We start from the raw sequence: 25,198 nt of genomic DNA, 5'->3' as shown, positions 1-25,198 counted from the left end.
ACAAATGCTGCTTGAACATCGCCCAGGCGCCGGTTCGAGTCGTGTCGTTCACTGCGGATAATTCCAGGCCAGGACAAAGAAAAGAAAAGAAACAAAGAAAAAAAAACCACCTGCCCCGTGTGAGGCTCGAACTCACGACCTTCAGATTATGAGACTGACGCGCTGCCTACTGCGCCAACGAGGCACAAAATGCAACCCAACTGCACGAGTCAAATCTACAGCATCTTTTGTCTCACGTGAACAGAAATGACTGCTTGTCCTTAGCACGAAAATCCCCTGGATGGCCAAGGGCCGACTGAAGACGGCACTAAAAGCTCACTGCATTGGCCGGGAATCGGACCCGGGTCTCCCGCGTGGCAGGCGAGAATTCTACCACTGAACCACCAATGCTCACATCACCGCTTCATCCACAACACCGACGAGGCCCACATCACAGCAGAAAAACCTGGTCCTCTCCCATTGGTCTGTCTATGACGCGCTACCCTCGGCTCTGAGAAGTGAGGGGAGAAAAAATTCACTGGTATCGCTTTTCGTGTGGTATCCCATGGGTGACAAATCAATCACACAATCAATTTTGCTAGCTCACAAACAGCAAGAACAACCTTGTCAATAGAATAAAACAATACGTTTGCCCCCATTTTCTGCAGCACTGAGATGCAGTTTGTTCCCAGGGCAAAGACAACAAAACAACCTGCAACCTGACACACAAAGGCTATGCGCTACTGGGCGCTTTTTTTCTTCAGCGGCATTACTAATGTAACGTTGCATCAAGTTGGACAAAGCGCATTTACAACGTGTTCCCTCAGATGAGAATCTGCACCGTTCATAGACTGACATTCACCACAGAGTTGACGCTTGTCAAAGGATCGGTGAAAGGTGCTTTTTTAACTGATTTCCAGCCCAAATACCCAACAAAAACTAGTCCAGGCCAGGTTAGGTCGGTAGCATAAATGACCGTGGCCATATAGCCAGGTTAAAAGAGGGCCGCCTTCATGGGACGGCAAAGCTGTGGCTTCAGACTCGGCATACCTCGCTAAGCAGCCAGTCCTGCTTAGTGGTAAACCCCTCAGGTATTAACTGCCAGAAGATGAAGAAGCCGTGCAAGGGCTGATTCCTAACAGCGGGGGAAAGCTCATTGCATTGGCCGGGAATCGGACCCGGGTCTCCCGCGTGGGAAGCCAGAATTCTACCACTGAACCACCAATGCGCACGCGACACCCTTCCTTATTACTGCTGTGCCACAGGCGCCATCCACGAGACCTTATGCGTTGGCGGCGGTAGGTAAAATGCCATAGGCTTGTGCTAAAAGCATTAGCATGTCGTATTTGTGGGGAAAATGTGTCCAGCATATGACAAGTGCTTTGTCTGTGAATTAGCAACCCAGCATCTACCTCTGCACGGACCCCGAGCGAGCGGCTTCCTCGGATCTGCACCTTTGGAACAAGGACACAACAAAGACTGCTAACAAAGCACCACACCACAAAGCAACTCTTTCTTCCATCCAATCAAGGATTGGTAATATAACAACTGGGCATAGCTTTATCACAGATGTATGGGCTAAGCAAGACTGCTTAACTTGTTGTATGGCATTTAATGCGGTTTACTGAGCTGTTGCTGTGATTGTTTGCAGCCTACGCCATGGCCTGACATGCACCTCCCCAAGAAATGTGACTTTGCGCCGCGGTTACACGGGCCTCCTGTCTATTTTCGTAAGCTGAAACCATTTCCCCTATGGAAACAAAGCTTTTATTTACTTTTATTCCACAGATAACAAACAATACATTGTGAAGACAATAAAGCCTCCACAGAAATAGCAGTTCACAGCCTTGTGTGTGATTTATCCTTCGGGGATTTACACTTCGGGATTTAGCCTGGCTTCCCATGAGCAGAGGGAATCTCCGCTCGTCGCTAGGCTAATCTATACAATGTAAAATGCCATAGGCTTGTGCTAATAACGCTAGCATGTTACATTTGTTTGCAAAACGTGATTAGTATAAGACAGTTGTTTTGTCGGTGAACCTTGCGAGGGTCAAGGGAGCAGAATTTTGTAACGTTACCTTTGTTAAATGTTGCTGTTGTTGTTCTTGTTGTCCTCTGTCCTTGTCCTTGGAGCAGAGAAAAAAGTCCACTACTAGCCGCTTGGCTAATTTATACCGTGTAAAATGCCATAGGCTTGTGCTAAAAACGTTAGCATGTTGTATTTGTGGGGAAAATGTGTCCAGCAAAAGACAAGTGCTTTGTCTGAGAATGCTGCCAGTCCTAGTGACGGCGATTTGCCGACTTGTGTTTGAAATGGTCACGTTCAAGCCATGTTTAATGTTTGTTTTGAATCAACAAAACTTTACAGCACTTCACAGAAACCCAGCCGCCGACTAGTGTTTTGGAGGTGTAACCGCAGAGTGACACAGACACACCACGGCTCAAGTGTAAATGCTCACCGCAGGAGTTTAAATCCCGCCTAACACTACAGTAACAGCCTAACATGGCGGTGTTGCATCGGCCGGGGATCGAACCCGGGCCTGCCGCGCAGAGGCCTCTGCAGCACCTGACATCTCCTCGTTAGTATAGTGGTGAGTATCCCCGCCTGTCACGCGGGAGACCGGGGTTCGATTCCCCGACGGGGAGTGCCACAGCTGCTTTTGTTTCCAGTTACGCTGTCTATGGCAATTTCTTAATTACTCTTGCCTAACAGTTATGTCTTTTCTCCTGTAAAGAAAAACACTCTGTCAGTCTGACCCCGCGTATTGCTGTACCGCCAACCGCCAACCGCCAACCAGCACGTATGTTCTGCACCTGCGTGAGAGGAAAATCGCTGTCCGTGGCAGCAGGCGGCGTTAGTCTGCTGCTATGGAGACCAAAAAGAGAGACCAGAAGTTCCACAGGACGGACTGGAGATGCCAGTTTGCCACTTGGGACATTAACAACACAACCCCATGTAGAAAGAACAAAGGATTTTGTCCATGCCCTAGCAAACCTTTAAAAACCGTTTCTGCTCAAGAGCTCCATGGCTAAAGGAAAAAACAGTGGCCTCTCTTCTCTAAGCACTTTGCTTCAATCCCACTCCCTCTTGACTTTAGCTGTTTGTTTCCTTTACTCACATCCAAACCTCTTCTGGTGGCCTCAGCCGAAGTGTCAATCAAAGTGCTGTCTTTCACTGTCAGGCTCTGCCATGGATGTACCATGACATATTCACATCTTCATCGTCAGCGAGTCAAAGGTATAGTGCATTGGCCGGGAATCGAACCCGGGCCTCCCGCGTGGCAGGCGAGAATTCTACCACTGAACCACCAATGCTGACAAATGCTGCTTGAACATCGCCCAGGCGCCGGTTCGAGTCGTGTCGTTCACTGCGGATAATTCCAGGCCAGGACAAAGAAAAGAAAAGAAACAAAGAAAAAAAAAACCACCTGCCCCGTGTGAGGCTCGAACTCACGACCTTCAGATTATGAGACTGACGCGCTGCCTACTGCGCCAACGAGGCACAAAATGCAACCCAACTGCACGAGTCAAATCTACAGCATCTTTTGTCTCACGTGAACAGAAATGACTGCTTGTCCTTAGCACGAAAATCCCCTGGATGGCCAAGGGCCGACTGAAGACGGCACTAAAAGCTCACTGCATTGGCCGGGAATCGGACCCGGGTCTCCCGCGTGGCAGGCGAGAATTCTACCACTGAACCACCAATGCTCACATCACCGCTTCATCCACAACACCGACGAGGCCCACATCACAGCAGAAAAACCTGGTCCTCTCCCATTGGTCTGTCTATGACGCGCTACCCTCGGCTCTGAGAAGTGAGGGGAGAAAAAATTCACTGGTATCGCTTTTCGTGTGGTATCCCATGGGTGACAAATCAATCACACAATCAATTTTGCTAGCTCACAAACAGCAAGAACAACCTTGTCAATAGAATAAAACAATACGTTTGCCCCCATTTTCTGCAGCACTGAGATGCAGTTTGTTCCCAGGGCAAAGACAACAAAACAACCTGCAACCTGACACACAAAGGCTATGCGCTACTGGGCGCTTTTTTTCTTCAGCGGCATTACTAATGTAATGTTGCATCAAGTTGGACAAAGCGCATTTACAACGTGTTCCCTCAGATGAGAATCTGCACCGTTCATAGACTGACATTCACCACAGAGTTGACGCTTGTCAAAGGATCGGTGAAAGGTGCTTTTTTAACTGATTTCCAGCCCAAATACCCAACAAAAACTAGTCCAGGCCAGGTTAGGTCGGTAGCATAAATGACCGTGGCCATATAGCCAGGTTAAAAGAGGGCCGCCTTCATGGGACGGCAAAGCTGTGGCTTCAGACTCGGCATACCTCGCTAAGCAGCCAGTCCTGCTTAGTGGTAAACCCCTCAGGTATTAACTGCCAGAAGATGAAGAAGCCGTGCAAGGGCTGATTCCTAACAGCGGGGGAAAGCTCATTGCATTGGCCGGGAATCGGACCCGGGTCTCCCGCGTGGGAAGCCAGAATTCTACCACTGAACCACCAATGCGCACGCGACACCCTTCCTTATTACTGCTGTGCCACAGGCGCCATCCACGAGACCTTATGCGTTGGCGGCGGTAGGTAAAATGCCATAGGCTTGTGCTAAAAGCATTAGCATGTCGTATTTGTGGGGAAAATGTGTCCAGCATATGACAAGTGCTTTGTCTGTGAATTAGCAACCCAGCATCTACCTCTGCACGGACCCCGAGCGAGCGGCTTCCTCGGATCTGCACCTTTGGAACAAGGACACAACAAAGACTGCTAACAAAGCACCACACCACAAAGCAACTCTTTCTTCCATCCAATCAAGGATTGGTAATATAACAACTGGGCATAGCTTTATCACAGATGTATGGGCTAAGCAAGACTGCTTAACTTGTTGTATGGCATTTAATGCGGTTTACTGAGCTGTTGCTGTGATTGTTTGCAGCCTACGCCATGGCCTGACATGCACCTCCCCAAGAAATGTGACTTTGCGCCGCGGTTACACGGGCCTCCTGTCTATTTTCGTAAGCTGAAACCATTTCCCCTATGGAAACAAAGCTTTTATTTACTTTTATTCCACAGATAACAAACAATACATTGTGAAGACAATAAAGCCTCCACAGAAATAGCAGTTCACAGCCTTGTGTGTGATTTATCCTTCGGGGATTTACACTTCGGGATTTAGCCTGGCTTCCCATGAGCAGAGGGAATCTCCGCTCGTCGCTAGGCTAATCTATACAATGTAAAATGCCATAGGCTTGTGCTAATAACGCTAGCATGTTACATTTGTTTGCAAAACGTGATTAGTATAAGACAGTTGTTTTGTCGGTGAACCTTGCGAGGGTCAAGGGAGCAGAATTTTGTAACGTTACCTTTGTTAAATGTTGCTGTTGTTGTTCTTGTTGTCCTCTGTCCTTGTCCTTGGAGCAGAGAAAAAAGTCCACTACTAGCCGCTTGGCTAATTTATACCGTGTAAAATGCCATAGGCTTGTGCTAAAAACGTTAGCATGTTGTATTTGTGGGGAAAATGTGTCCAGCAAAAGACAAGTGCTTTGTCTGAGAATGCTGCCAGTCCTAGTGACGGCGATTTGCCGACTTGTGTTTGAAATGGTCACGTTCAAGCCATGTTTAATGTTTGTTTTGAATCAACAAAACTTTACAGCACTTCACAGAAACCCAGCCGCCGACTAGTGTTTTGGAGGTGTAACCGCAGAGTGACACAGACACACCACGGCTCAAGTGTAAATGCTCACCGCAGGAGTTTAAATCCCGCCTAACACTACAGTAACAGCCTAACATGGCGGTGTTGCATCGGCCGGGGATCGAACCCGGGCCTGCCGCGCAGAGGCCTCTGCAGCACCTGACATCTCCTCGTTAGTATAGTGGTGAGTATCCCCGCCTGTCACGCGGGAGACCGGGGTTCGATTCCCCAACGGGGAGTGCCACAGCTGCTTTTGTTTCCAGTTACGCTGTCTATGGCAATTTCTTAATTACTCTTGCCTAACAGTTATGTCTTTTCTCCTGTAAAGAAAAACACTCTGTCAGTCTGACCCCGCGTATTGCTGTACCGCCAACCGCCAACCGCCAACCAGCACATATGTTCTGCACCTGCGTGAGAGGAAAATCGCTGTCCGTGGCAGCAGGCGGCGTTAGTCTGCTGCTATGGAGACCAAAAAGAGAGACCAGAAGTTCCACAGGACGGACTGGAGATGCCAGTTTGCCACTTGGGACATTAACAACACAACCCCATGTAGAAAGAACAAAGGATTTTGTCCATGCCCTAGCAAACCTTTAAAAACCGTTTCTGCTCAAGAGCTCCATGGCTAAAGGAAAAAACAGTGGCCTCTCTTCTCTAAGCACTTTGCTTCAATCCCACTCCCTCTTGACTTTAGCTGTTTGTTTCCTTTACTCACATCCAAACCTCTTCTGGTGGCCTCAGCTGAAGTGTCAATCAAAGTGCTGTCTTTTACTGTCAGGCTCTGCCATGGATGTACCATGACATATTCACATCTTCATCGTCAGCGAGTCAAAGGTATAGTGCATTGGCCGGGAATCGAACCCGGGCCTCCCGCGTGGCAGGCGAGAATTCTACCACTGAACCACCAATGCTGACAAATGCTGCTTTAACATCGCCCAGGCGCCGGTTCGAGTCGTGTCGTTCACTGCGGATAATTCCAGGCCAGGACAAAGAAAAGAAAAGAAACAAAGAAAAAAAAAAACACCTGCCCCGTGTGAGGCTCGAACTCACGACCTTCAGATTATGAGACTGACGCGCTGCCTACTGCGCCAACGAGGCACAAAATGCAACCAACCTGCACGAGTCAAATCTACAGCATCTTTTGTCTCACGTGAACAGAAATGACTGCTTGTCCTTAGCACGAAAATCCCCTGGATGGCCAAGGGCCGACTGAAGACGGCACTAAAAGCTCACTGCATTGGCCGGCAATCGGACCCGGGTCTCCCGCGTGGCAGGCGAGAATTCTACCACTGAACCACCAATGCTCACATCACCGCTTCATCCACAACACCGACGAGGCCCACATCACAGCAGAAAAACCTGGTCCTCTCCCATTGGTCTGTCTATGACGCGCTACCCTCGGCTCTGAGAGGTGAGGGGAGAAAAAAATTCACTGGAATCGCTTTTCGTGTGGTATCCCATGGGTGACAAATCAATCACACAATCAATTTTGCTAGCTCACAAACAGCAAGAACAACCTTGTCAATAGAATAAAACAATACGTTTGCCCCCATTTTCTGCAGCACTGAGATGCAGTTTGTTCCCAGGGCAAAGACAACAAAACAACCTGCAACCTGACACACAAAGGCTATGCGCTACTGGGCGCTTTTTTTCTTCAGCGGCATTACTAATGTAACGTTGCATCAAGTTGGACAAAGCGCATTTACAACGTGTTCCCTCAGATGAGAATCTGCACCGTTCATAGACTGACATTCACCACAGAGTTGACGCTTGTCAAAGGATCGGTGAAAGGTGCTTTTTTAACTGATTTCCAGCCCAAATACCCAACAAAAACTAGTCCAGGCCAGGTTAGGTCGGTAGCATAAATGACCGTGGCCATATAGCCAGGTTAAAAGAGGGCGATGCCTTCATGGGACGGCAAAGCTGTGGCTTCAGACTCGGCATACCTCGCTAAGCAGCCAGTCCTGCTTAGTGGTAAACCCCTCAGGTATTAACTGCCAGAAGATGAAGAAGCCGTGCAAGGGCTGATTCCTAACAGCGGGGGAAAGCTCATTGCATTGGCCGGGAATCGGACCCGGGTCTCCCGCGTGGGAAGCCAGAATTCTACCACTGAACCACCAATGCGCACGCGACACCCTTCCTTATTACTGCTGTGCCACAGGCGCCATCCACGAGACCTTATGCGTTGGCGGCGGTAGGTAAAATGCCATAGGCTTGTGCTAAAAGCATTAGCATGTCGTATTTGTGGGGAAAATGTGTCCAGCATATGACAAGTGCTTTGTCTGTGAATTAGCAACCCAGCATCTACCTCTGCACGGACCCCGAGCGAGCGGCTTCCTCGGATCTGCACCTTTGGAACAAGGACACAACAAAGACTGCTAACAAAGCACCACACCACAAAGCAACTCTTTCTTCCATCCAATCAAGGATTGGTAATATAACAACTGGGCATAGCTTTATCACAGATGTATGGGCTAAGCAAGACTGCTTAACTTGTTGTATGGCATTTAATGCGGTTTACTGAGCTGTTGCTGTGATTGTTTGCAGCCTACGCCATGGCCTGACATGCACCTCCCCAAGAAATGTGACTTTGCGCCGCGGTTACACGGGCCTCCTGTCTATTTTCGTAAGCTGAAACCATTTCCCCTATGGAAACAAAGCTTTTATTTACTTTTATTCCACAGATAACAAACAATACATTGTGAAGACAATAAAGCCTCCACAGAAATAGCAGTTCACAGCCTTGTGTGTGATTTATCCTTCGGGGATTTACACTTCGGGATTTAGCCTGGCTTCCCATGAGCAGAGGGAATCTCCGCTCGTCGCTAGGCTAATCTATACAATGTAAAATGCCATAGGCTTGTGCTAATAACGCTAGCATGTTACATTTGTTTGCAAAACGTGATTAGTATAAGACAGTTGTTTTGTCGGTGAACCTTGCGAGGGTCAAGGGAGCAGAATTTTGTAACGTTACCTTTGTTAAATGTTGCTGTTGTTGTTCTTGTTGTCCTCTGTCCTTGTCCTTGGAGCAGAGAAAAAAGTCCACTACTAGCCGCTTGGCTAATTTATACCGTGTAAAATGCCATAGGCTTGTGCTAAAAACGTTAGCATGTTGTATTTGTGGGGAAAATGTGTCCAGCAAAAGACAAGTGCTTTGTCTGAGAATGCTGCCAGTCCTAGTGACGGCGATTTGCCGACTTGTGTTTGAAATGGTCACGTTCAAGCCATGTTTAATGTTTGTTTTGAATCAACAAAACTTTACAGCACTTCACAGAAACCCAGCCGCCGACTAGTGTTTTGGAGGTGTAACCGCAGAGTGACACAGACACACCACGGCTCAAGTGTAAATGCTCACCGCAGGAGTTTAAATCCCGCCTAACACTACAGTAACAGCCTAACATGGCGGTGTTGCATCGGCCGGGGATCGAACCCGGGCCTGCCGCGCAGAGGCCTCTGCAGCACCTGACATCTCCTCGTTAGTATAGTGGTGAGTATCCCCGCCTGTCACGCGGGAGACCGGGGTTCGATTCCCCGACGGGGAGTGCCACAGCTGCTTTTGTTTCCAGTTACGCTGTCTATGGCAATTTCTTAATTACTCTTGCCTAACAGTTATGTCTTTTCTCCTGTAAAGAAAAACACTCTGTCAGTCTGACCCCGCGTATTGCTGTACCGCCAACCGCCAACCGCCAACCAGCACGTATGTTCTGCACCTGCGTGAGAGGAAAATCGCTGTCCGTGGCAGCAGGCGGCGTTAGTCTGCTGCTATGGAGACCAAAAAGAGAGACCAGAAGTTCCACAGGACGGACTGGAGATGCCAGTTTGCCACTTGGGACATTAACAACACAACCCCATGTAGAAAGAACAAAGGATTTTGTCCATGCCCTAGCAAACCTTTAAAAACCGTTTCTGCTCAAGAGCTCCATGGCTAAAGGAAAAAACAGTGGCCTCTCTTCTCTAAGCACTTTGCTTCAATCCCACTCCCTCTTGACTTTAGCTGTTTGTTTCCTTTACTCACATCCAAACCTCTTCTGGTGGCCTCAGCCGAAGTGTCAATCAAAGTGCTGTCTTTCACTGTCAGGCTCTGCCATGGATGTACCATGACATATTCACATCTTCATCGTCAGCGAGTCAAAGGTATAGTGCATTGGCCGGGAATCGAACCCGGGCCTCCCGCGTGGCAGGCGAGAATTCTACCACTGAACCACCAATGCTGACAAATGCTGCTTGAACATCGCCCAGGCGCCGGTTCGAGTCGTGTCGTTCACTGCGGATAATTCCAGGCCAGGACAAAGAAAAGAAAAGAAACAAAGAAAAAAAAACCACCTGCCCCGTGTGAGGCTCGAACTCACGACCTTCAGATTATGAGACTGACGCGCTGCCTACTGCGCCAACGAGGCACAAAATGCAACCCAACTGCACGAGTCAAATCTACAGCATCTTTTGTCTCACGTGAACAGAAATGACTGCTTGTCCTTAGCACGAAAATCCCCTGGATGGCCAAGGGCCGACTGAAGACGGCACTAAAAGCTCACTGCATTGGCCGGGAATCGGACCCGGGTCTCCCGCGTGGCAGGCGAGAATTCTACCACTGAACCACCAATGCTCACATCACCGCTTCATCCACAACACCGACGAGGCCCACATCACAGCAGAAAAACCTGGTCCTCTCCCATTGGTCTGTCTATGACGCGCTACCCTCGGCTCTGAGAAGTGAGGGGAGAAAAAATTCACTGGTATCGCTTTTCGTGTGGTATCCCATGGGTGACAAATCAATCACACAATCAATTTTGCTAGCTCACAAACAGCAAGAACAACCTTGTCAATAGAATAAAACAATACGTTTGCCCCCATTTTCTGCAGCACTGAGATGCAGTTTGTTCCCAGGGCAAAGACAACAAAACAACCTGCAACCTGACACACAAAGGCTATGCGCTACTGGGCGCTTTTTTTCTTCAGCGGCATTACTAATGTAACGTTGCATCAAGTTGGACAAAGCGCATTTACAACGTGTTCCCTCAGATGAGAATCTGCACCGTTCATAGACTGACATTCACCACAGAGTTGACGCTTGTCAAAGGATCGGTGAAAGGTGCTTTTTTAACTGATTTCCAGCCCAAATACCCAACAAAAACTAGTCCAGGCCAGGTTAGGTCGGTAGCATAAATGACCGTGGCCATATAGCCAGGTTAAAAGAGGGCCGCCTTCATGGGACGGCAAAGCTGTGGCTTCAGACTCGGCATACCTCGCTAAGCAGCCAGTCCTGCTTAGTGGTAAACCCCTCAGGTATTAACTGCCAGAAGATGAAGAAGCCGTGCAAGGGCTGATTCCTAACAGCGGGGGAAAGCTCATTGCATTGGCCGGGAATCGGACCCGGGTCTCCCGCGTGGGAAGCCAGAATTCTACCACTGAACCACCAATGCGCACGCGACACCCTTCCTTATTACTGCTGTGCCACAGGCGCCATCCACGAGACCTTATGCGTTGGCGGCGGTAGGTAAAATGCCATAGGCTTGTGCTAAAAGCATTAGCATGTCGTATTTGTGGGGAAAATGTGTCCAGCATATGACAAGTGCTTTGTCTGTGAATTAGCAACCCAGCATCTACCTCTGCACGGACCCCGAGCGAGCGGCTTCCTCGGATCTGCACCTTTGGAACAAGGACACAACAAAGACTGCTAACAAAGCACCACACCACAAAGCAACTCTTTCTTCCATCCAATCAAGGATTGGTAATATAACAACTGGGCATAGCTTTATCACAGATGTATGGGCTAAGCAAGACTGCTTAACTTGTTGTATGGCATTTAATGCGGTTTACTGAGCTGTTGCTGTGATTGTTTGCAGCCTACGCCATGGCCTGACATGCACCTCCCCAAGAAATGTGACTTTGCGCCGCGGTTACACGGGCCTCCTGTCTATTTTCGTAAGCTGAAACCATTTCCCCTATGGAAACAAAGCTTTTATTTACTTTTATTCCACAGATAACAAACAATACATTGTGAAGACAATAAAGCCTCCACAGAAATAGCAGTTCACAGCCTTGTGTGTGATTTATCCTTCGGGGATTTACACTTCGGGATTTAGCCTGGCTTCCCATGAGCAGAGGGAATCTCCGCTCGTCGCTAGGCTAATCTATACAATGTAAAATGCCATAGGCTTGTGCTAATAACGCTAGCATGTTACATTTGTTTGCAAAACGTGATTAGTATAAGACAGTTGTTTTGTCGGTGAACCTTGCGAGGGTCAAGGGAGCAGAATTTTGTAACGTTACCTTTGTTAAATGTTGCTGTTGTTGTTCTTGTTGTCCTCTGTCCTTGTCCTTGGAGCAGAGAAAAAAGTCCACTACTAGCCGCTTGGCTAATTTATACCGTGTAAAATGCCATAGGCTTGTGCTAAAAACGTTAGCATGTTGTATTTGTGGGGAAAATGTGTCCAGCAAAAGACAAGTGCTTTGTCTGAGAATGCTGCCAGTCCTAGTGACGGCGATTTGCCGACTTGTGTTTGAAATGGTCACGTTCAAGCCATGTTTAATGTTTGTTTTGAATCAACAAAACTTTACAGCACTTCACAGAAACCCAGCCGCCGACTAGTGTTTTGGAGGTGTAACCGCAGAGTGACACAGACACACCACGGCTCAAGTGTAAATGCTCACCGCAGGAGTTTAAATCCCGCCTAACACTACAGTAACAGCCTAACATGGCGGTGTTGCATCGGCCGGGGATCGAACCCGGGCCTGCCGCGCAGAGGCCTCTGCAGCACCTGACATCTCCTCGTTAGTATAGTGGTGAGTATCCCCGCCTGTCACGCGGGAGACCGGGGTTCGATTCCCCAACGGGGAGTGCCACAGCTGCTTTTGTTTCCAGTTACGCTGTCTATGGCAATTTCTTAATTACTCTTGCCTAACAGTTATGTCTTTTCTCCTGTAAAGAAAAACACTCTGTCAGTCTGACCCCGCGTATTGCTGTACCGCCAACCGCCAACCGCCAACCAGCACATATGTTCTGCACCTGCGTGAGAGGAAAATCGCTGTCCGTGGCAGCAGGCGGCGTTAGTCTGCTGCTATGGAGACCAAAAAGAGAGACCAGAAGTTCCACAGGACGGACTGGAGATGCCAGTTTGCCACTTGGGACATTAACAACACAACCCCATGTAGAAAGAACAAAGGATTTTGTCCATGCCCTAGCAAACCTTTAAAAACCGTTTCTGCTCAAGAGCTCCATGGCTAAAGGAAAAAACAGTGGCCTCTCTTCTCTAAGCACTTTGCTTCAATCCCACTCCCTCTTGACTTTAGCTGTTTGTTTCCTTTACTCACATCCAAACCTCTTCTGGTGGCCTCAGCTGAAGTGTCAATCAAAGTGCTGTCTTTTACTGTCAGGCTCTGCCATGGATGTACCATGACATATTCACATCTTCATCGTCAGCGAGTCAAAGGTATAGTGCATTGGCCGGGAATCGAACCTGGGCCTCCCGCGTGGCAGGCGAGAATTCTACCACTGAACCACCAATGCTGACAAATGCTGCTTTAACATCGCCCAGGCGCCGGTTCGAGTCGTGTCGTTCACTGCGGATAATTCCAGGCCAGGACAAAGAAAAGAAAAGAAACAAAGAAAAAAAAAAACACCTGCCCCGTGTGAGGCTCGAACTCACGACCTTCAGATTATGAGACTGACGCGCTGCCTACTGCGCCAACGAGGCACAAAATGCAACCAACCTGCACGAGTCAAATCTACAGCATCTTTTGTCTCACGTGAACAGAAATGACTGCTTGTCCTTAGCACGAAAATCCCCTGGATGGCCAAGGGCCGACTGAAGACGGCACTAAAAGCTCACTGCATTGGCCGGCAATCGGACCCGGGTCTCCCGCGTGGCAGGCGAGAATTCTACCACTGAACCACCAATGCTCACATCACCGCTTCATCCACAACACCGACGAGGCCCACATCACAGCAGAAAAACCTGGTCCTCTCCCATTGGTCTGTCTATGACGCGCTACCCTCGGCTCTGAGAGGTGAGGGGAGAAAAAAATTCACTGGTATCGCTTTTCGTGTGGTATCCCATGGGTGACAAATCAATCACACAATCAATTTTGCTAGCTCACAAACAGCAAGAACAACCTTGTCAATAGAATAAAACAATACGTTTGCCCCCATTTTCTGCAGCACTGAGATGCAGTTTGTTCCCAGGGCAAAGACAACAAAACAACCTGCAACCTGACACACAAAGGCTATGCGCTACTGGGCGCTTTTTTTCTTCAGCGGCATTACTAATGTAACGTTGCATCAAGTTGGACAAAGCGCATTTACAACGTGTTCCCTCAGATGAGAATCTGCACCGTTCATAGACTGACATTCACCACAGAGTTGACGCTTGTCAAAGGATCGGTGAAAGGTGCTTTTTTAACTGATTTCCAGCCCAAATACCCAACAAAAACTAGTCCAGGCCAGGTTAGGTCGGTAGCATAAATGACCGTGGCCATATAGCCAGGTTAAAAGAGGGCCGCCTTCGTGGGACGGCAAAGCTGTGGCTTCAGACTCGGCATACCTCGCTAAGCAGCCAGTCCTGCTTAGTGGTAAACCCCTCAGGTATTAACTGCCAGAAGATTAAGAAGCCGTGCAAGGGCTGATTCCTAACAGCGGGGGAAAGCTCATTGCATTGGCCGGGAATCGGACCCGGGTCTCCCGCGTGGGAAGCCAGAATTCTACCACTGAACCACCAATGCGCACGCGACACCCTTCCTTATTACTGCTGTGCCACAGGCGCCATCCACGAGACCTTATGCGTTGGCGGCGGTAGGTAAAATGCCATAGGCTTGTGCTAAAAGCATTAGCATGTCGTATTTGTGGGGAAAATGTGTCCAGCATATGACAAGTGCTTTGTCTGTGAATTAGCAACCCAGCATCTACCTCTGCACGGACCCCGAGCGAGCGGCTTCCTCGGATCTGCACCTTTGGAACAAGGACACAACAAAGACTGCTAACAAAGCACCACACCACAAAGCAACTCTTTCTTCCATCCAATCAAGGATTGGTAATATAACAACTGGGCATAGCTTTATCACAGATGTATGGGCTAAGCAAGACTGCTTAACTTGTTGTATGGCATTTAATGCGGTTTACTGAGCTGTTGCTGTGATTGTTTGCAGCCTACGCCATGGCCTGACATGCACCTCCCCAAGAAATGTGACTTTGCGCCGCGGTTACACGGGCCTCCTGTCTATTTTCGTAAGCTGAAACCATTTCCCCTATGGAAACAAAGCTTTTATTTACTTTTATTCCACAGATAACAAACAATACATTGTGAAGACAATAAAGCCTCCACAGAAATAGCAGTTCACAGCCTTGTGTGTGATTTATCCTTCGGGGATTTACACTTCGGGATTTAGCCTGGCTTCCCATGAGCAGAGGGAATCTCCGCTCGTCGCTAGGCTAATCTATACAATGTAAAATGCCATAGGCTTGTGCTAATAACGCTAGCATGTTACATTTGTTTGCAAAACGTGATTAGTATAAGACAGTTGTTTTGTCGGTGAACCTTGCGAGGGTCAAGGGAGCAGAATTTTGTAACGTTACCTTTGTTAAAAGTTGCTGTTGTTGTTCTTGTTGTCCTCTGTCCTTGTCCTTGGAGCAGAGAAAAAAGTCCACTACTAGCCGCTTGGCTAATTTATACCATGTAAAATGCCATAGGCTTGTGCTAAAAACGTTAGCATGTTGTATTTGTGGGGAAAATGTGTCCAGCAAAAGACAAGTGCTTTGTCTGAGAATGCTGCCAGTCCTAGTGACGGCGATTTGCCGACTTGTGTTTGAAATGGTCACGTTCAAGCCATGTTTAATGTTTGTTTTGAATCAACAAAACTTTACAGCACTTCACAGAAACCCAGCCGCCGACTAGTGTTTTGGAGGTGTAACCGCAGAGTGACACAGACACACCACGGCTCAAGTGTAAATGCTCACCGCAGGAGTTTAAATCCCGCCTAACACTACAGTAACAGCCTAACATGGCGGTGTTGCATCGGCCGGGGATCGAACCCGGGCCTGCCGCGCAGAGGCCTCCGCAGCACCTGACATCTCCTCGTTAGTATAGTGGTGAGTATCCCCGCCTGTCACGCGGGAGACCGGGGTTCGATTCCCCGACGGGGAGTGCCACAGCTGCTTTTGTTTCCAGTTATGCTGTCTATGGCAATTTCTTAATTACTCTTGCCTAACAGTTATGTCTTTTCTCCTGTAAAGAAAAACACTCTGTCAGTCTGACCCCGCGTATTGCTGTACCGCCAACCGCCAACCGCCAACCAGCACATATGTTCTGCACCTGCGTGAGAGGAAAATCGCTGTCCGTGGCAGCAGGCGGCGTTAGTCTGCTGCTATGGAGACCAAAAAGAGAGACCAGAAGTTCCACAGGACAGACTGGAGATGCCAGTTTGCCACTTGGGACATTAACAACACAACCCCATGTAGAAAGAACAAAGGATTTTGTCCATGCCCTAGCAAACCTTTAAAAACCGTTTCTGCTCAAGAGCTCCATGGCTAAAGGAAAAAACAGTGGCCTCTCTTCTCTAAGCACTTTGCTTCAATCCCACTCCCTCTTGACTTTAGCTGTTTGTTTCCTTTACTCACATCCAAACCTCTTCTGGTGGCCTCAGCTGAAGTGTCAATCAAAGTGCTGTCTTTTACTGTCAGGCTCTGCCATGGATGTACCATGACATATTCACATCTTCATCGTCAGCGAGTCAAAGGTATAGTGCATTGGCCGGGAATCAAACCCGGGCCTCCCGCGTGGCAGGCGAGAATTCTACCACTGAACCACCAATGCTGACAAATGCTGCTTTAACATCGCCCAGGCGCCGGTTCGAGTCGTGTCGTTCACTGCGGATAATTCCAGGCCAGGACAAAGAAAAGAAAAGAAACAAAGAAAAAAAAAACACCTGCCCCGTGTGAGGCTCGAACTCACGACCTTCAGATTATGAGACTGACGCGCTGCCTACTGCGCCAACGAGGCACAAAATGCAACCAACCTGCACGAGTCAAATCTACAGCATCTTTTGTCTCACGTGAACAGAAATGACTGCTTGTCCTTAGCACGAAAATCCCCTGGATGGCCAAGGGCCGACTGAAGACGGCACTAAAAGCTCACTGCATTGGCCGGCAATCGGACCCGGGTCTCCCGCGTGGCAGGCGAGAATTCTACCACTGAACCACCAATGCTCACATCACCGCTTCATCCACAACACCGACGAGGCCCACATCACAGCAGAAAAACCTGGTCCTCTCCCATTGGTCTGTCTATGACGCGCTACCCTCGGCTCTGAGAGGTGAGGGGAGAAAAAAATTCACTGGTATCGCTTTTCGTGTGGTATCCCATGGGTGACAAATCAATCACACAATCAATTTTGCTAGCTCACAAACAGCAAGAACAACCTTGTCAATAGAATAAAACAATACGTTTGCCCCCATTTTCTGCAGCACTGAGATGCAGTTTGTTCCCAGGGCAAAGACAACAAAACAACCTGCAACCTGACACACAAAGGCTATGCGCTACTGGGCGCTTTTTTTCTTCAGCGGCATTACTAATGTAACGTTGCATCAAGTTGGACAAAGCGCATTTACAACGTGTTCCCTCAGATGAGAATCTGCACCGTTCATAGACTGACATTCACCACAGAGTTGACGCTTGTCAAAGGATCGGTGAAAGGTGCTTTTTTAACTGATTTCCAGCCCAAATACCCAACAAAAACTAGTCCAGGCCAGGTTAGGTCGGTAGCATAAATGACCGTGGCCATATAGCCAGGTTAAAAGAGGGCCGCCTTCGTGGGACGGCAAAGCTGTGGCTTCAGACTCGGCATACCTCGCTAAGCAGCCAGTCCTGCTTAGTGGTAAACCCCTCAGGTATTAACTGCCAGAAGATGAAGAAGCCGTGCAAGGGCTGATTCCTAACAGCGGGGGAAAGCTCATTGCATTGGCCGGGAATCGGACCCGGGTCTCCCGCGTGGGAAGCCAGAATTCTACCACTGAACCACCAATGCGCACGCGACATCCTTCCTTATTACTGCTGTGCCACAGGCGCCATCCACGAGACCTTATGCGTTGGCGGCGGTAGGTAAAATGCCATAGGCTTGTGCTAAAAGCATTAGCATGTCGTATTTGTGGGGAAAATGTGTCCAGCATATGACAAGTGCTTTGTCTGTGAATTAGCAACCCAGCATCTACCTCTGCACGGACCCCGAGCGAGCGGCTTCCTCGGATCTGCACCTTTGGAACAAGGACACAACAAAGACTGCTAACAAAGCACCACACCACAAAGCAACTCTTTCTTCCATCCAATCAAGGATTGGTAATATAACAACTGGGCATAGCTTTATCACAGATGTATGGGCTAAGCAAGACTGCTTAACTTGTTGTATGGCATTTAATGCGGTTTACTGAGCTGTTGCTGTGATTGTTTGCAGCCTACGCCATGGCCTGACATGCACCTCCCCAAGAAATGTGACTTTGCGCCGCGGTTACACGGGCCTCCTGTCTATTTTCGTAAGCTGAAACCATTTCCCCTATGGAAACAAAGCTTTTATTTACTTTTATTCCACAGATAACAAACAATACATTGTGAAGACAATAAAGCCTCCACAGAAATAGCAGTTCACAGCCTTGTGTGTGATTTATCCTTCGGGGATTTACACTTCGGGATTTAGCCTGGCTTCCCATGAGCAGAAGGAATCTCCGCTCGTCGCTAGGCTAATCTATACAATGTAAAATGCCATAGGCTTGTGCTAATAACGCTAGCATGTTACATTTGTTTGCAAAACGTGATTAGTATAAGACAGTTGTTTTGTCGGTGAACCTTGCGAGGGTCAAGGGAGCAGAATTTTGTAACGTTACCTTTGTTAAATGTTGCTGTTGTTGTTCTTGTTGTCCTCTGTCCTTGTCCTTGGAGCAGAGAAAAAAGTCCACTACTAGCCGCTTGGCTAATTTATACCGTGTAAAATGCCATAGGCTTGTGCTAAAAACGTTAGCATGTTGTATTTGTGGGGAAAATGTGTCCAGCAAAAGACAAGTGCTTTGTCTGAGAATGCTGCCAGTCCTAGTGACGGCGATTTGCCGACTTGTGTTTGAAATGGTCACGTTCAGGCCATGTTTAATGTTTGTTTTGAATCAACAAAACTTTACAGCACTTCACAGAAACCCAGCCGCCGACTAGTGTTTTGGAGGTGTAACCGCAGAGTGACACAGACACACCACGGCTCAAGTGTAAATGCTCACCGCAGGAGTTTAAATCCCGCCTAACACTACAGTAACAGCCTAACATGGCGGTGTTGCATCGGCCGGGGATCGAACCCGGGCCTGCCGCGCAGAGGCCTCCGCAGCACCTGACATCTCCTCGTTAGTATAGTGGTGAGTATCCCCGCCTGTCACGCGGGAGACCGGGGTTCGATTCCCCGACGGGGAGTGCCACAGCTGCTTTTGTTTCCAGTTACGCTGTCTATGGCAATTTCTTAATTACTCTTGCCTAACAGTTATGTCTTTTCTCCTGTAAAGAAAAACACTCTGTCAGTCTGACCCCGCGTATTGCTGTACCGCCAACCGCCAACCGCCAACCAGCACGTATGTTCTGCACCTGCGTGAGAGGAAAATCGCTGTCCGTGGCAGCAGGCGGCGTTAGTCTGCTGCTATGGAGACCAAAAAGAGAGACCAGAAGTTCCACAGGACGGACTGGAGATGCCAGTTTGCCACTTGGGACATTAACAACACAACCCCATGTAGAAAGAACAAAGGATTTTGTCCATGCCCTAGCAAACCTTTAAAAACCGTTTCTGCTCAAGAGCTCCATGGCTAAAGGAAAAAACAGTGGCCTCTCCTCTCTAAGCACTTTGCTTCAATCCCACTCCCTCTTGACTTTAGCTGTTTGTTTCCTTTACTCACATCCAAACCTCTTCTGGTGGCCTCAGCTGAAGTGTCAATCAAAGTGCTGTCTTTCACTGTCAGTCTCTGCCATGGATGTACCATGACATATTCACATCTTCATCGTCAGCGAGTCAAAGGTATAGTGCATTGGCCGGGAATCGAACCCGGGCCTCCCGCGTGGCAGGCGAGAATTCTACCACTGAACCACCAATGCTGACAAATGCTGCTTTAACATCGCCCAGGCGCCGGTTCGAGTCGTGTCGTTCACTGCGGATAATTCCAGGCCAGGACAAAGAAAAGAAAAGAAACAAAGAAAAAAAAAAACACCTGCCCCGTGTGAGGCTCGAACTCACGACCTTCAGATTATGAGACTGACGCTCCCACTCCCTCTTGACTTTAGCTGTTTGTTTCCTTTACTCACATCCAAACCTCTTCTGGTGGCCTCAGCTGAAGTGTCAATCAAAGTGCTGTCTTTCACTGTCAGTCTCTGCCATGGATGTACCATGACATATTCACATCTTCATCGTCAGCGAGTCAAAGGTATAGTGCATTGGCCGGGAATCGAACCCGGGCCTCCCGCGTGGCAGGCGAGAATTCTACCACTGAACCACCAATGCTGACAAATGCTGCTTTAACATCGCCCAGGCGCCGGTTCGAGTCGTGTCGTTCACTGCGGATAATTCCAGGCCAGGACAAAGAAAAGAAAAGAAACAAAGAAAAAAAAAACCACCTGCCCCGTGTGAGGCTCGAACTCACGACCTTCAGATTATGAGACTGACGCGCTGCCTACTGCGCCAACGAGGCACAAAATGCAACCAACCTGCACGAGTCAAATCTACAGCATCTTTTGTCTCACGTGAACAGAAATGACTGCTTGTCCTTAGCACGAAAATCCCCTGGATGGCCAAGGGCCGACTGAAGACGGCACTAAAAGCTCACTGCATTGGCCGGGAATCGGACCCGGGTCTCCCGCGTGGCAGGCGAGAATTCTACCACTGAACCACCAATGCTCACATCACCGCTTCATCCACAACACCGACGAGGCCCACATCACAGCAGAAAAACCTGGTCCTCTCCCATTGGTCTGTCTATGACGCGCTACCCTCGGCTCTGAGAGGTGAGGGGAGAAAAAAATTCACTGGAATCGCTTTTCGTGTGGTATCCCATGGGTGACAAATCAATCACACAATCAATTTTGCTAGCTCACAAACAGCAAGAACAACCTTGTCAATAGAATAAAACAATACGTTTGCCCCCATTTTCTGCAGCACTGAGATGCAGTTTGTTCCCAGGGCAAAGACAACAAAACAACCTGCAACCTGACACACAAAGGCTATGCGCTACTGGGCGCTTTTTTTCTTCAGCGGCATTACTAATGTAACGTTGCATCAAGTTGGACAAAGCGCATTTACAACGTGTTCCCTCAGATGAGAATCTGCACCGTTCATAGACTGACATTCACCACAGAGTTGACGCTTGTCAAAGGATCGGTGAAAGGTGCTTTTTTAACTGATTTCCAGCCCAAATACCCAACAAAAACTAGTCCAGGCCAGGTTAGGTCGGTAGCATAAATGACCGTGGCCATATAGCCAGGTTAAAAGAGGGCCGCCTTCGTGGGACGGCAAAGCTGTGGCTTCAGACTCGGCATACCTCGCTAAGCAGCCAGTCCTGCTTAGTGGTAAACCCCTCAGGTATTAACTGCCAGAAGATGAAGAAGCCGTGCAAGGGCTGATTCCTAACAGCGGGGGAAAGCTCATTGCATTGGCTGGGAATCGGACCCGGGTCTCCCGCGTGGGAAGCCAGAATTCTACCACTGAACCACCAATGCGCACGCGACACCCTTCCTTATTACTGCTGTGCCACAGGCGCCATCCACGAGACCTTATGCGTTGGCGGCGGTAGGTAAAATGCCATAGGCTTGTGCTAAAAGCATTAGCATGTCGTATTTGTGGGGAAAATGTGTCCAGCATATGACAAGTGCTTTGTCTGTGAATTAGCAACCCAGCATCTACCTCTGCACGGACCCCGAGCGAGCGGCTTCCTCGGATCTGCACCTTTGGAACAAGGACACAACAAAGACTGCTAACAAAGCACCACACCACAAAGCAACTCTTTCTTCCATCCAATCAAGGATTGGTAATATAACAACTGGGCATAGCTTTATCACAGATGTATGGGCTAAGCAAGACTGCTTAACTTGTTGTATGGCATTTAATGCGGTTTACTGAGCTGTTGCTGTGATTGTTTGCAGCCTACGCCATGGCCTGACATGCACCTCCCCAAGGAATGTGACTTTGCGCCGCGGTTACACGGGCCTCCTGTCTATTTTCGTAAGCTGAAACCATTTCCCCTATGGAAACAAAGCTTTTATTTACTTTTATTCCACAGATAACAAACAATACATTGTGAAGACAATAAAGCCTCCACAGAAATAGCAGTTCACAGCCTTGTGTGTGATTTATCCTTCGGGGATTTACACTTCGGGATTTAGCCTGGCTTCCCATGAGCAGAGGGAATCTCCGCTCGTCGCTAGGCTAATCTATACAATGTAAAATGCCATAGGCTTGTGCTAATAACGCTAGCATGTTACATTTGTTTGCAAAACGTGATTAGTATAAGACAGTTGTTTTGTCGGTGAACCTTGCGAGGGTCAAGGGAGCAGAATTTTGTAACGTTACCTTTGTTAAAAGTTGCTGTTGTTGTTCTTGTTGTCCTCTGTCCTTGTCCTTGGAGCAGAGAAAAAAGTCCACTACTAGCCGCTTGGCTAATTTATACCATGTAAAATGCCATAGGCTTGTGCTAAAAACGTTAGCATGTTGTATTTGTGGGGAAAATGTGTCCAGCAAAAGACAAGTGCTTTGTCTGAGAATGCTGCCAGTCCTAGTGACGGCGATTTGCCGACTTGTGTTTGAAATGGTCACGTTCAAGCCATGTTTAATGTTTGTTTTGAATCAACAAAACTTTACAGCACTTCACAGAAACCCAGCCGCCGACTAGTGTTTTGGAGGTGTAACCGCAGAGTGACACAGACACACCACGGCTCAAGTGTAAATGCTCACCGCAGGAGTTTAAATCCCGCCTAACACTACAGTAACAGCCTAACATGGCGGTGTTGCATCGGCCGGGGATCGAACCCGGGCCTGCCGCGCAGAGGCCTCTGCAGCACCTGACATCTCCTCGTTAGTATAGTGGTGAGTATCCCCGCCTGTCACGCGGGAGACCGGGGTTCGATTCCCCGACGGGGAGTGCCACAGCTGCTTTTGTTTCCAGTTACGCTGTCTATGGCAATTTCTTAATTACTCTTGCCTAACAGTTATGTCTTTTCTCCTGTAAAGAAAAACACTCTGTCAGTCTGACCCCGCGTATTGCTGTACCGCCAACCGCCAACCGCCAACCAGCACGTATGTTCTGCACCTGCGTGAGAGGAAAATCGCTGTCCGTGGCAGCAGGCGGCGTTAGTCTGCTGCTATGGAGACCAAAAAGAGAGACCAGAAGTTCCACAGGACGGACTGGAGATGCCAGTTTGCCACTTGGGACATTAACAACACAACCCCATGTAGAAAGAACAAAGGATTTTGTCCATGCCCTAGCAAACCTTTAAAAACCGTTTCTGCTCAAGAGCTCCATGGCTAAAAGAAAAAACAGTGGCCTCTCTTCTCTAAGCACTTTGCTTCAATCCCACTCCCTCTTGACTTTAGCTGTTTGTTTCCTTTACTCACATCCAAACCTCTTCTGGTGGCCTCAGCTGAAGTGTCAATCAAAGTGCTGTCTTTCACTGTCAGGCTCTGCCATGGATGTACCATGACATATTCACATCTTCATCGTCAGCGAGTCAAAGGTATAGTGCATTGGCCGGGAATCGAACCCGGGCCTCCCGCGTGGCAGGCGAGAATTCTACCACTGAACCACCAATGCTGACAAATGCTGCTTGAACATCGCCCAGGCGCCGGTTCAAGTCGTGTCGTTCACTGCGGATAATTCCAGGCCAGGACAAAGAAAAGAAAAGAAACAAAGAAAAAAAAAACCACCTGCCCCGTGTGAGGCTCGAACTCACGACCTTCAGATTATGAGACTGACGCGCTGCCTACTGCACCAACGAGGCACAAAATGCAACCAACCTGCACGAATCAAATCTACAGCATCTTTTGTCTCACGTGAACAGAAATGACTGCTTGTCCTTAGCACGAAAATCCCCTGGATGGCCAAGGGCCGACTGAAGACGGCACTAAAAGCTCACTGCATTGGCCGGCAATCGGACCCGGGTCTCCCGCGTGGCAGGCGAGAATTCTACCACTGAACCACCAATGCTCACATCACCGCTTCATCCACAACACCGACGAGGCCCACATCACAGCAGAAAAACCTGGTCCTCTCCCATTGGTCTGTCTATGACGCGCTACCCTCGGCTCTGAGAGGTGAGGGGAGAAAAAAATTCACTGGAATCGCTTTTCGTGTGGTATCCCGTGGGTGACAAATCAATCACACAATCAATTTTGCTAGCTCACAAACAGCAAGAACAACCTTGTCAATAGAATAAAACAATACGTTTGCCCCCATTTTCTGCAGCACTGAGATGCAGTTTGTTCCCAGGGCAAAGACAACAAAACAACCTGCAACCTGACACACAAAGGCTATGCGCTACTGGGCGCTTTTTTTCTTCAGCGGCATTACTAATGTAACGTTGCATCAAGTTGGACAAAGCGCATTTACAACGTGTTCCCTCAGATGAGAATCTGCACCATTCATAGACTGACATTCACCACAGAGTTGACGCTTGTCAAAGGATCGGTGAAAGGTGCTTTTTTAACTGATTTCCAGCCCAAATACCCAACAAAAACTAGTCCAGGCCAGGTTAGGTCGGTAGCATAAATGACCGTGGCCATATAGCCAGGTTAAAAGAGGGCCGTCTTCGTGGGACGGCAAAGCTGTGGCTTCAGACTCGGCATACCTCGCTAAGCAGCCAGTCCTGCTTAGTGGTAAACCCCTCAGGTATTAACTGCCAGAAGATGAAGAAGCCGTGCAAGGGCTGATTCCTAACAGCGGGGGAAAGCTCATTGCATTGGCCGGGAATCGGACCCGGGTCTCCCGCGTGGGAAGCCAGAATTCTACCACTGAACCACCAATGCGCACGCGACACCCTTCCTTATTACTGCTGTGCCACAGGCGCCATCCACGAGACCTTATGCGTTGGCGGCGGTAGGTAAAATGCCATAGGCTTGTGCTAAAAGCATTAGCATGTCGTATTTGTGGGGAAAATGTGTCCAGCATATGACAAGTGCTTTGTCTGTGAATTAGCAACCCAGCATCTACCTCTGCACGGACCCCGAGCGAGCGGCTTCCTCGGATCTGCACCTTTGGAACAAGGACACAACAAAGACTGCTAACAAAGCACCACACCACAAAGCAACTCTTTCTTCCATCCAATCAAGGATTGGTAATATAACAACTGGGCATAGCTTTATCACAGATGTATGGGCTAAGCAAGACTGCTTAACTTGTTGTATGGCATTTAATGCGGTTTACTGATCTGTTGCTGTGATTGTTTGCAGCCTACGCCATGGCCTGACATGCACCTCCCCAAGAAATGTGACTTTGCGCCGCGGTTACACGGGCCTCCTGTCTATTTTCGT

General features: G+C 48.6%; 35 non-coding genes across 35 annotated transcripts; 7 read left to right on the top strand and 28 right to left on the bottom strand.

The window, feature by feature from the left end:
* Window positions 1-111: 111 nt before the first annotated feature.
* trnam-cau (transfer RNA methionine (anticodon CAU)) lies at window positions 112-184 on the bottom strand. The gene has a single exon. It is a non-coding gene; the product is annotated as a tRNA-Met (tRNA).
* A 135-nt stretch (window positions 185-319) lies between these two features.
* trnag-gcc (transfer RNA glycine (anticodon GCC)) lies at window positions 320-390 on the bottom strand. Its single transcript has one exon. It is a non-coding gene; the product is annotated as a tRNA-Gly (tRNA).
* Window positions 391-1,136: 746 nt separating this feature from the next.
* Window positions 1,137-1,207, bottom strand: trnag-ccc (transfer RNA glycine (anticodon CCC)). Its single transcript has one exon. It is a non-coding gene; the product is annotated as a tRNA-Gly (tRNA).
* A 1,346-nt stretch (window positions 1,208-2,553) lies between these two features.
* Window positions 2,554-2,625, top strand: trnad-guc (transfer RNA aspartic acid (anticodon GUC)). The gene has a single exon. It is a non-coding gene; the product is annotated as a tRNA-Asp (tRNA).
* A 598-nt stretch (window positions 2,626-3,223) lies between these two features.
* trnag-gcc (transfer RNA glycine (anticodon GCC)) lies at window positions 3,224-3,294 on the bottom strand. The gene has a single exon. It is a non-coding gene; the product is annotated as a tRNA-Gly (tRNA).
* A 114-nt stretch (window positions 3,295-3,408) lies between these two features.
* trnam-cau (transfer RNA methionine (anticodon CAU)) lies at window positions 3,409-3,481 on the bottom strand. Its single transcript has one exon. It is a non-coding gene; the product is annotated as a tRNA-Met (tRNA).
* A 135-nt stretch (window positions 3,482-3,616) lies between these two features.
* On the bottom strand, window positions 3,617-3,687 carry trnag-gcc (transfer RNA glycine (anticodon GCC)). The gene has a single exon. It is a non-coding gene; the product is annotated as a tRNA-Gly (tRNA).
* Window positions 3,688-4,433: 746 nt separating this feature from the next.
* Window positions 4,434-4,504, bottom strand: trnag-ccc (transfer RNA glycine (anticodon CCC)). Its single transcript has one exon. It is a non-coding gene; the product is annotated as a tRNA-Gly (tRNA).
* Window positions 4,505-5,850: 1,346 nt separating this feature from the next.
* trnad-guc (transfer RNA aspartic acid (anticodon GUC)) lies at window positions 5,851-5,922 on the top strand. The gene has a single exon. It is a non-coding gene; the product is annotated as a tRNA-Asp (tRNA).
* Window positions 5,923-6,520: 598 nt separating this feature from the next.
* trnag-gcc (transfer RNA glycine (anticodon GCC)) lies at window positions 6,521-6,591 on the bottom strand. Its single transcript has one exon. It is a non-coding gene; the product is annotated as a tRNA-Gly (tRNA).
* A 114-nt stretch (window positions 6,592-6,705) lies between these two features.
* On the bottom strand, window positions 6,706-6,778 carry trnam-cau (transfer RNA methionine (anticodon CAU)). The gene has a single exon. It is a non-coding gene; the product is annotated as a tRNA-Met (tRNA).
* Window positions 6,779-7,733: 955 nt separating this feature from the next.
* Window positions 7,734-7,804, bottom strand: trnag-ccc (transfer RNA glycine (anticodon CCC)). The gene has a single exon. It is a non-coding gene; the product is annotated as a tRNA-Gly (tRNA).
* A 1,346-nt stretch (window positions 7,805-9,150) lies between these two features.
* On the top strand, window positions 9,151-9,222 carry trnad-guc (transfer RNA aspartic acid (anticodon GUC)). Its single transcript has one exon. It is a non-coding gene; the product is annotated as a tRNA-Asp (tRNA).
* Window positions 9,223-9,820: 598 nt separating this feature from the next.
* On the bottom strand, window positions 9,821-9,891 carry trnag-gcc (transfer RNA glycine (anticodon GCC)). The gene has a single exon. It is a non-coding gene; the product is annotated as a tRNA-Gly (tRNA).
* A 113-nt stretch (window positions 9,892-10,004) lies between these two features.
* Window positions 10,005-10,077, bottom strand: trnam-cau (transfer RNA methionine (anticodon CAU)). Its single transcript has one exon. It is a non-coding gene; the product is annotated as a tRNA-Met (tRNA).
* Window positions 10,078-10,212: 135 nt separating this feature from the next.
* trnag-gcc (transfer RNA glycine (anticodon GCC)) lies at window positions 10,213-10,283 on the bottom strand. The gene has a single exon. It is a non-coding gene; the product is annotated as a tRNA-Gly (tRNA).
* Window positions 10,284-11,029: 746 nt separating this feature from the next.
* On the bottom strand, window positions 11,030-11,100 carry trnag-ccc (transfer RNA glycine (anticodon CCC)). The gene has a single exon. It is a non-coding gene; the product is annotated as a tRNA-Gly (tRNA).
* A 1,346-nt stretch (window positions 11,101-12,446) lies between these two features.
* On the top strand, window positions 12,447-12,518 carry trnad-guc (transfer RNA aspartic acid (anticodon GUC)). Its single transcript has one exon. It is a non-coding gene; the product is annotated as a tRNA-Asp (tRNA).
* Window positions 12,519-13,116: 598 nt separating this feature from the next.
* trnag-gcc (transfer RNA glycine (anticodon GCC)) lies at window positions 13,117-13,187 on the bottom strand. Its single transcript has one exon. It is a non-coding gene; the product is annotated as a tRNA-Gly (tRNA).
* A 114-nt stretch (window positions 13,188-13,301) lies between these two features.
* Window positions 13,302-13,374, bottom strand: trnam-cau (transfer RNA methionine (anticodon CAU)). The gene has a single exon. It is a non-coding gene; the product is annotated as a tRNA-Met (tRNA).
* A 953-nt stretch (window positions 13,375-14,327) lies between these two features.
* Window positions 14,328-14,398, bottom strand: trnag-ccc (transfer RNA glycine (anticodon CCC)). The gene has a single exon. It is a non-coding gene; the product is annotated as a tRNA-Gly (tRNA).
* Window positions 14,399-15,744: 1,346 nt separating this feature from the next.
* On the top strand, window positions 15,745-15,816 carry trnad-guc (transfer RNA aspartic acid (anticodon GUC)). The gene has a single exon. It is a non-coding gene; the product is annotated as a tRNA-Asp (tRNA).
* Window positions 15,817-16,414: 598 nt separating this feature from the next.
* Window positions 16,415-16,485, bottom strand: trnag-gcc (transfer RNA glycine (anticodon GCC)). The gene has a single exon. It is a non-coding gene; the product is annotated as a tRNA-Gly (tRNA).
* Window positions 16,486-16,598: 113 nt separating this feature from the next.
* On the bottom strand, window positions 16,599-16,671 carry trnam-cau (transfer RNA methionine (anticodon CAU)). Its single transcript has one exon. It is a non-coding gene; the product is annotated as a tRNA-Met (tRNA).
* Window positions 16,672-17,624: 953 nt separating this feature from the next.
* Window positions 17,625-17,695, bottom strand: trnag-ccc (transfer RNA glycine (anticodon CCC)). Its single transcript has one exon. It is a non-coding gene; the product is annotated as a tRNA-Gly (tRNA).
* Window positions 17,696-19,041: 1,346 nt separating this feature from the next.
* trnad-guc (transfer RNA aspartic acid (anticodon GUC)) lies at window positions 19,042-19,113 on the top strand. The gene has a single exon. It is a non-coding gene; the product is annotated as a tRNA-Asp (tRNA).
* A 598-nt stretch (window positions 19,114-19,711) lies between these two features.
* trnag-gcc (transfer RNA glycine (anticodon GCC)) lies at window positions 19,712-19,782 on the bottom strand. Its single transcript has one exon. It is a non-coding gene; the product is annotated as a tRNA-Gly (tRNA).
* Window positions 19,783-20,114: 332 nt separating this feature from the next.
* trnag-gcc (transfer RNA glycine (anticodon GCC)) lies at window positions 20,115-20,185 on the bottom strand. The gene has a single exon. It is a non-coding gene; the product is annotated as a tRNA-Gly (tRNA).
* A 114-nt stretch (window positions 20,186-20,299) lies between these two features.
* Window positions 20,300-20,372, bottom strand: trnam-cau (transfer RNA methionine (anticodon CAU)). The gene has a single exon. It is a non-coding gene; the product is annotated as a tRNA-Met (tRNA).
* Window positions 20,373-20,507: 135 nt separating this feature from the next.
* Window positions 20,508-20,578, bottom strand: trnag-gcc (transfer RNA glycine (anticodon GCC)). The gene has a single exon. It is a non-coding gene; the product is annotated as a tRNA-Gly (tRNA).
* A 747-nt stretch (window positions 20,579-21,325) lies between these two features.
* trnag-ccc (transfer RNA glycine (anticodon CCC)) lies at window positions 21,326-21,396 on the bottom strand. Its single transcript has one exon. It is a non-coding gene; the product is annotated as a tRNA-Gly (tRNA).
* A 1,346-nt stretch (window positions 21,397-22,742) lies between these two features.
* trnad-guc (transfer RNA aspartic acid (anticodon GUC)) lies at window positions 22,743-22,814 on the top strand. Its single transcript has one exon. It is a non-coding gene; the product is annotated as a tRNA-Asp (tRNA).
* Window positions 22,815-23,412: 598 nt separating this feature from the next.
* Window positions 23,413-23,483, bottom strand: trnag-gcc (transfer RNA glycine (anticodon GCC)). The gene has a single exon. It is a non-coding gene; the product is annotated as a tRNA-Gly (tRNA).
* Window positions 23,484-23,597: 114 nt separating this feature from the next.
* trnam-cau (transfer RNA methionine (anticodon CAU)) lies at window positions 23,598-23,670 on the bottom strand. The gene has a single exon. It is a non-coding gene; the product is annotated as a tRNA-Met (tRNA).
* Window positions 23,671-24,623: 953 nt separating this feature from the next.
* Window positions 24,624-24,694, bottom strand: trnag-ccc (transfer RNA glycine (anticodon CCC)). The gene has a single exon. It is a non-coding gene; the product is annotated as a tRNA-Gly (tRNA).
* Window positions 24,695-25,198: the final 504 nt, after the last annotated feature.

The sequence above is a fragment of the Epinephelus lanceolatus genome, chromosome 24 (genome assembly GCF_041903045.1).
Source record: "Epinephelus lanceolatus isolate andai-2023 chromosome 24, ASM4190304v1, whole genome shotgun sequence".
NCBI classification, from domain to species: Eukaryota; Metazoa; Chordata; class Actinopteri; order Perciformes; family Serranidae; genus Epinephelus; species Epinephelus lanceolatus.
The sequence above is the reverse complement of the archived record's forward strand: the minus strand, read 5'-3'. Positions and strand labels throughout refer to the sequence as shown.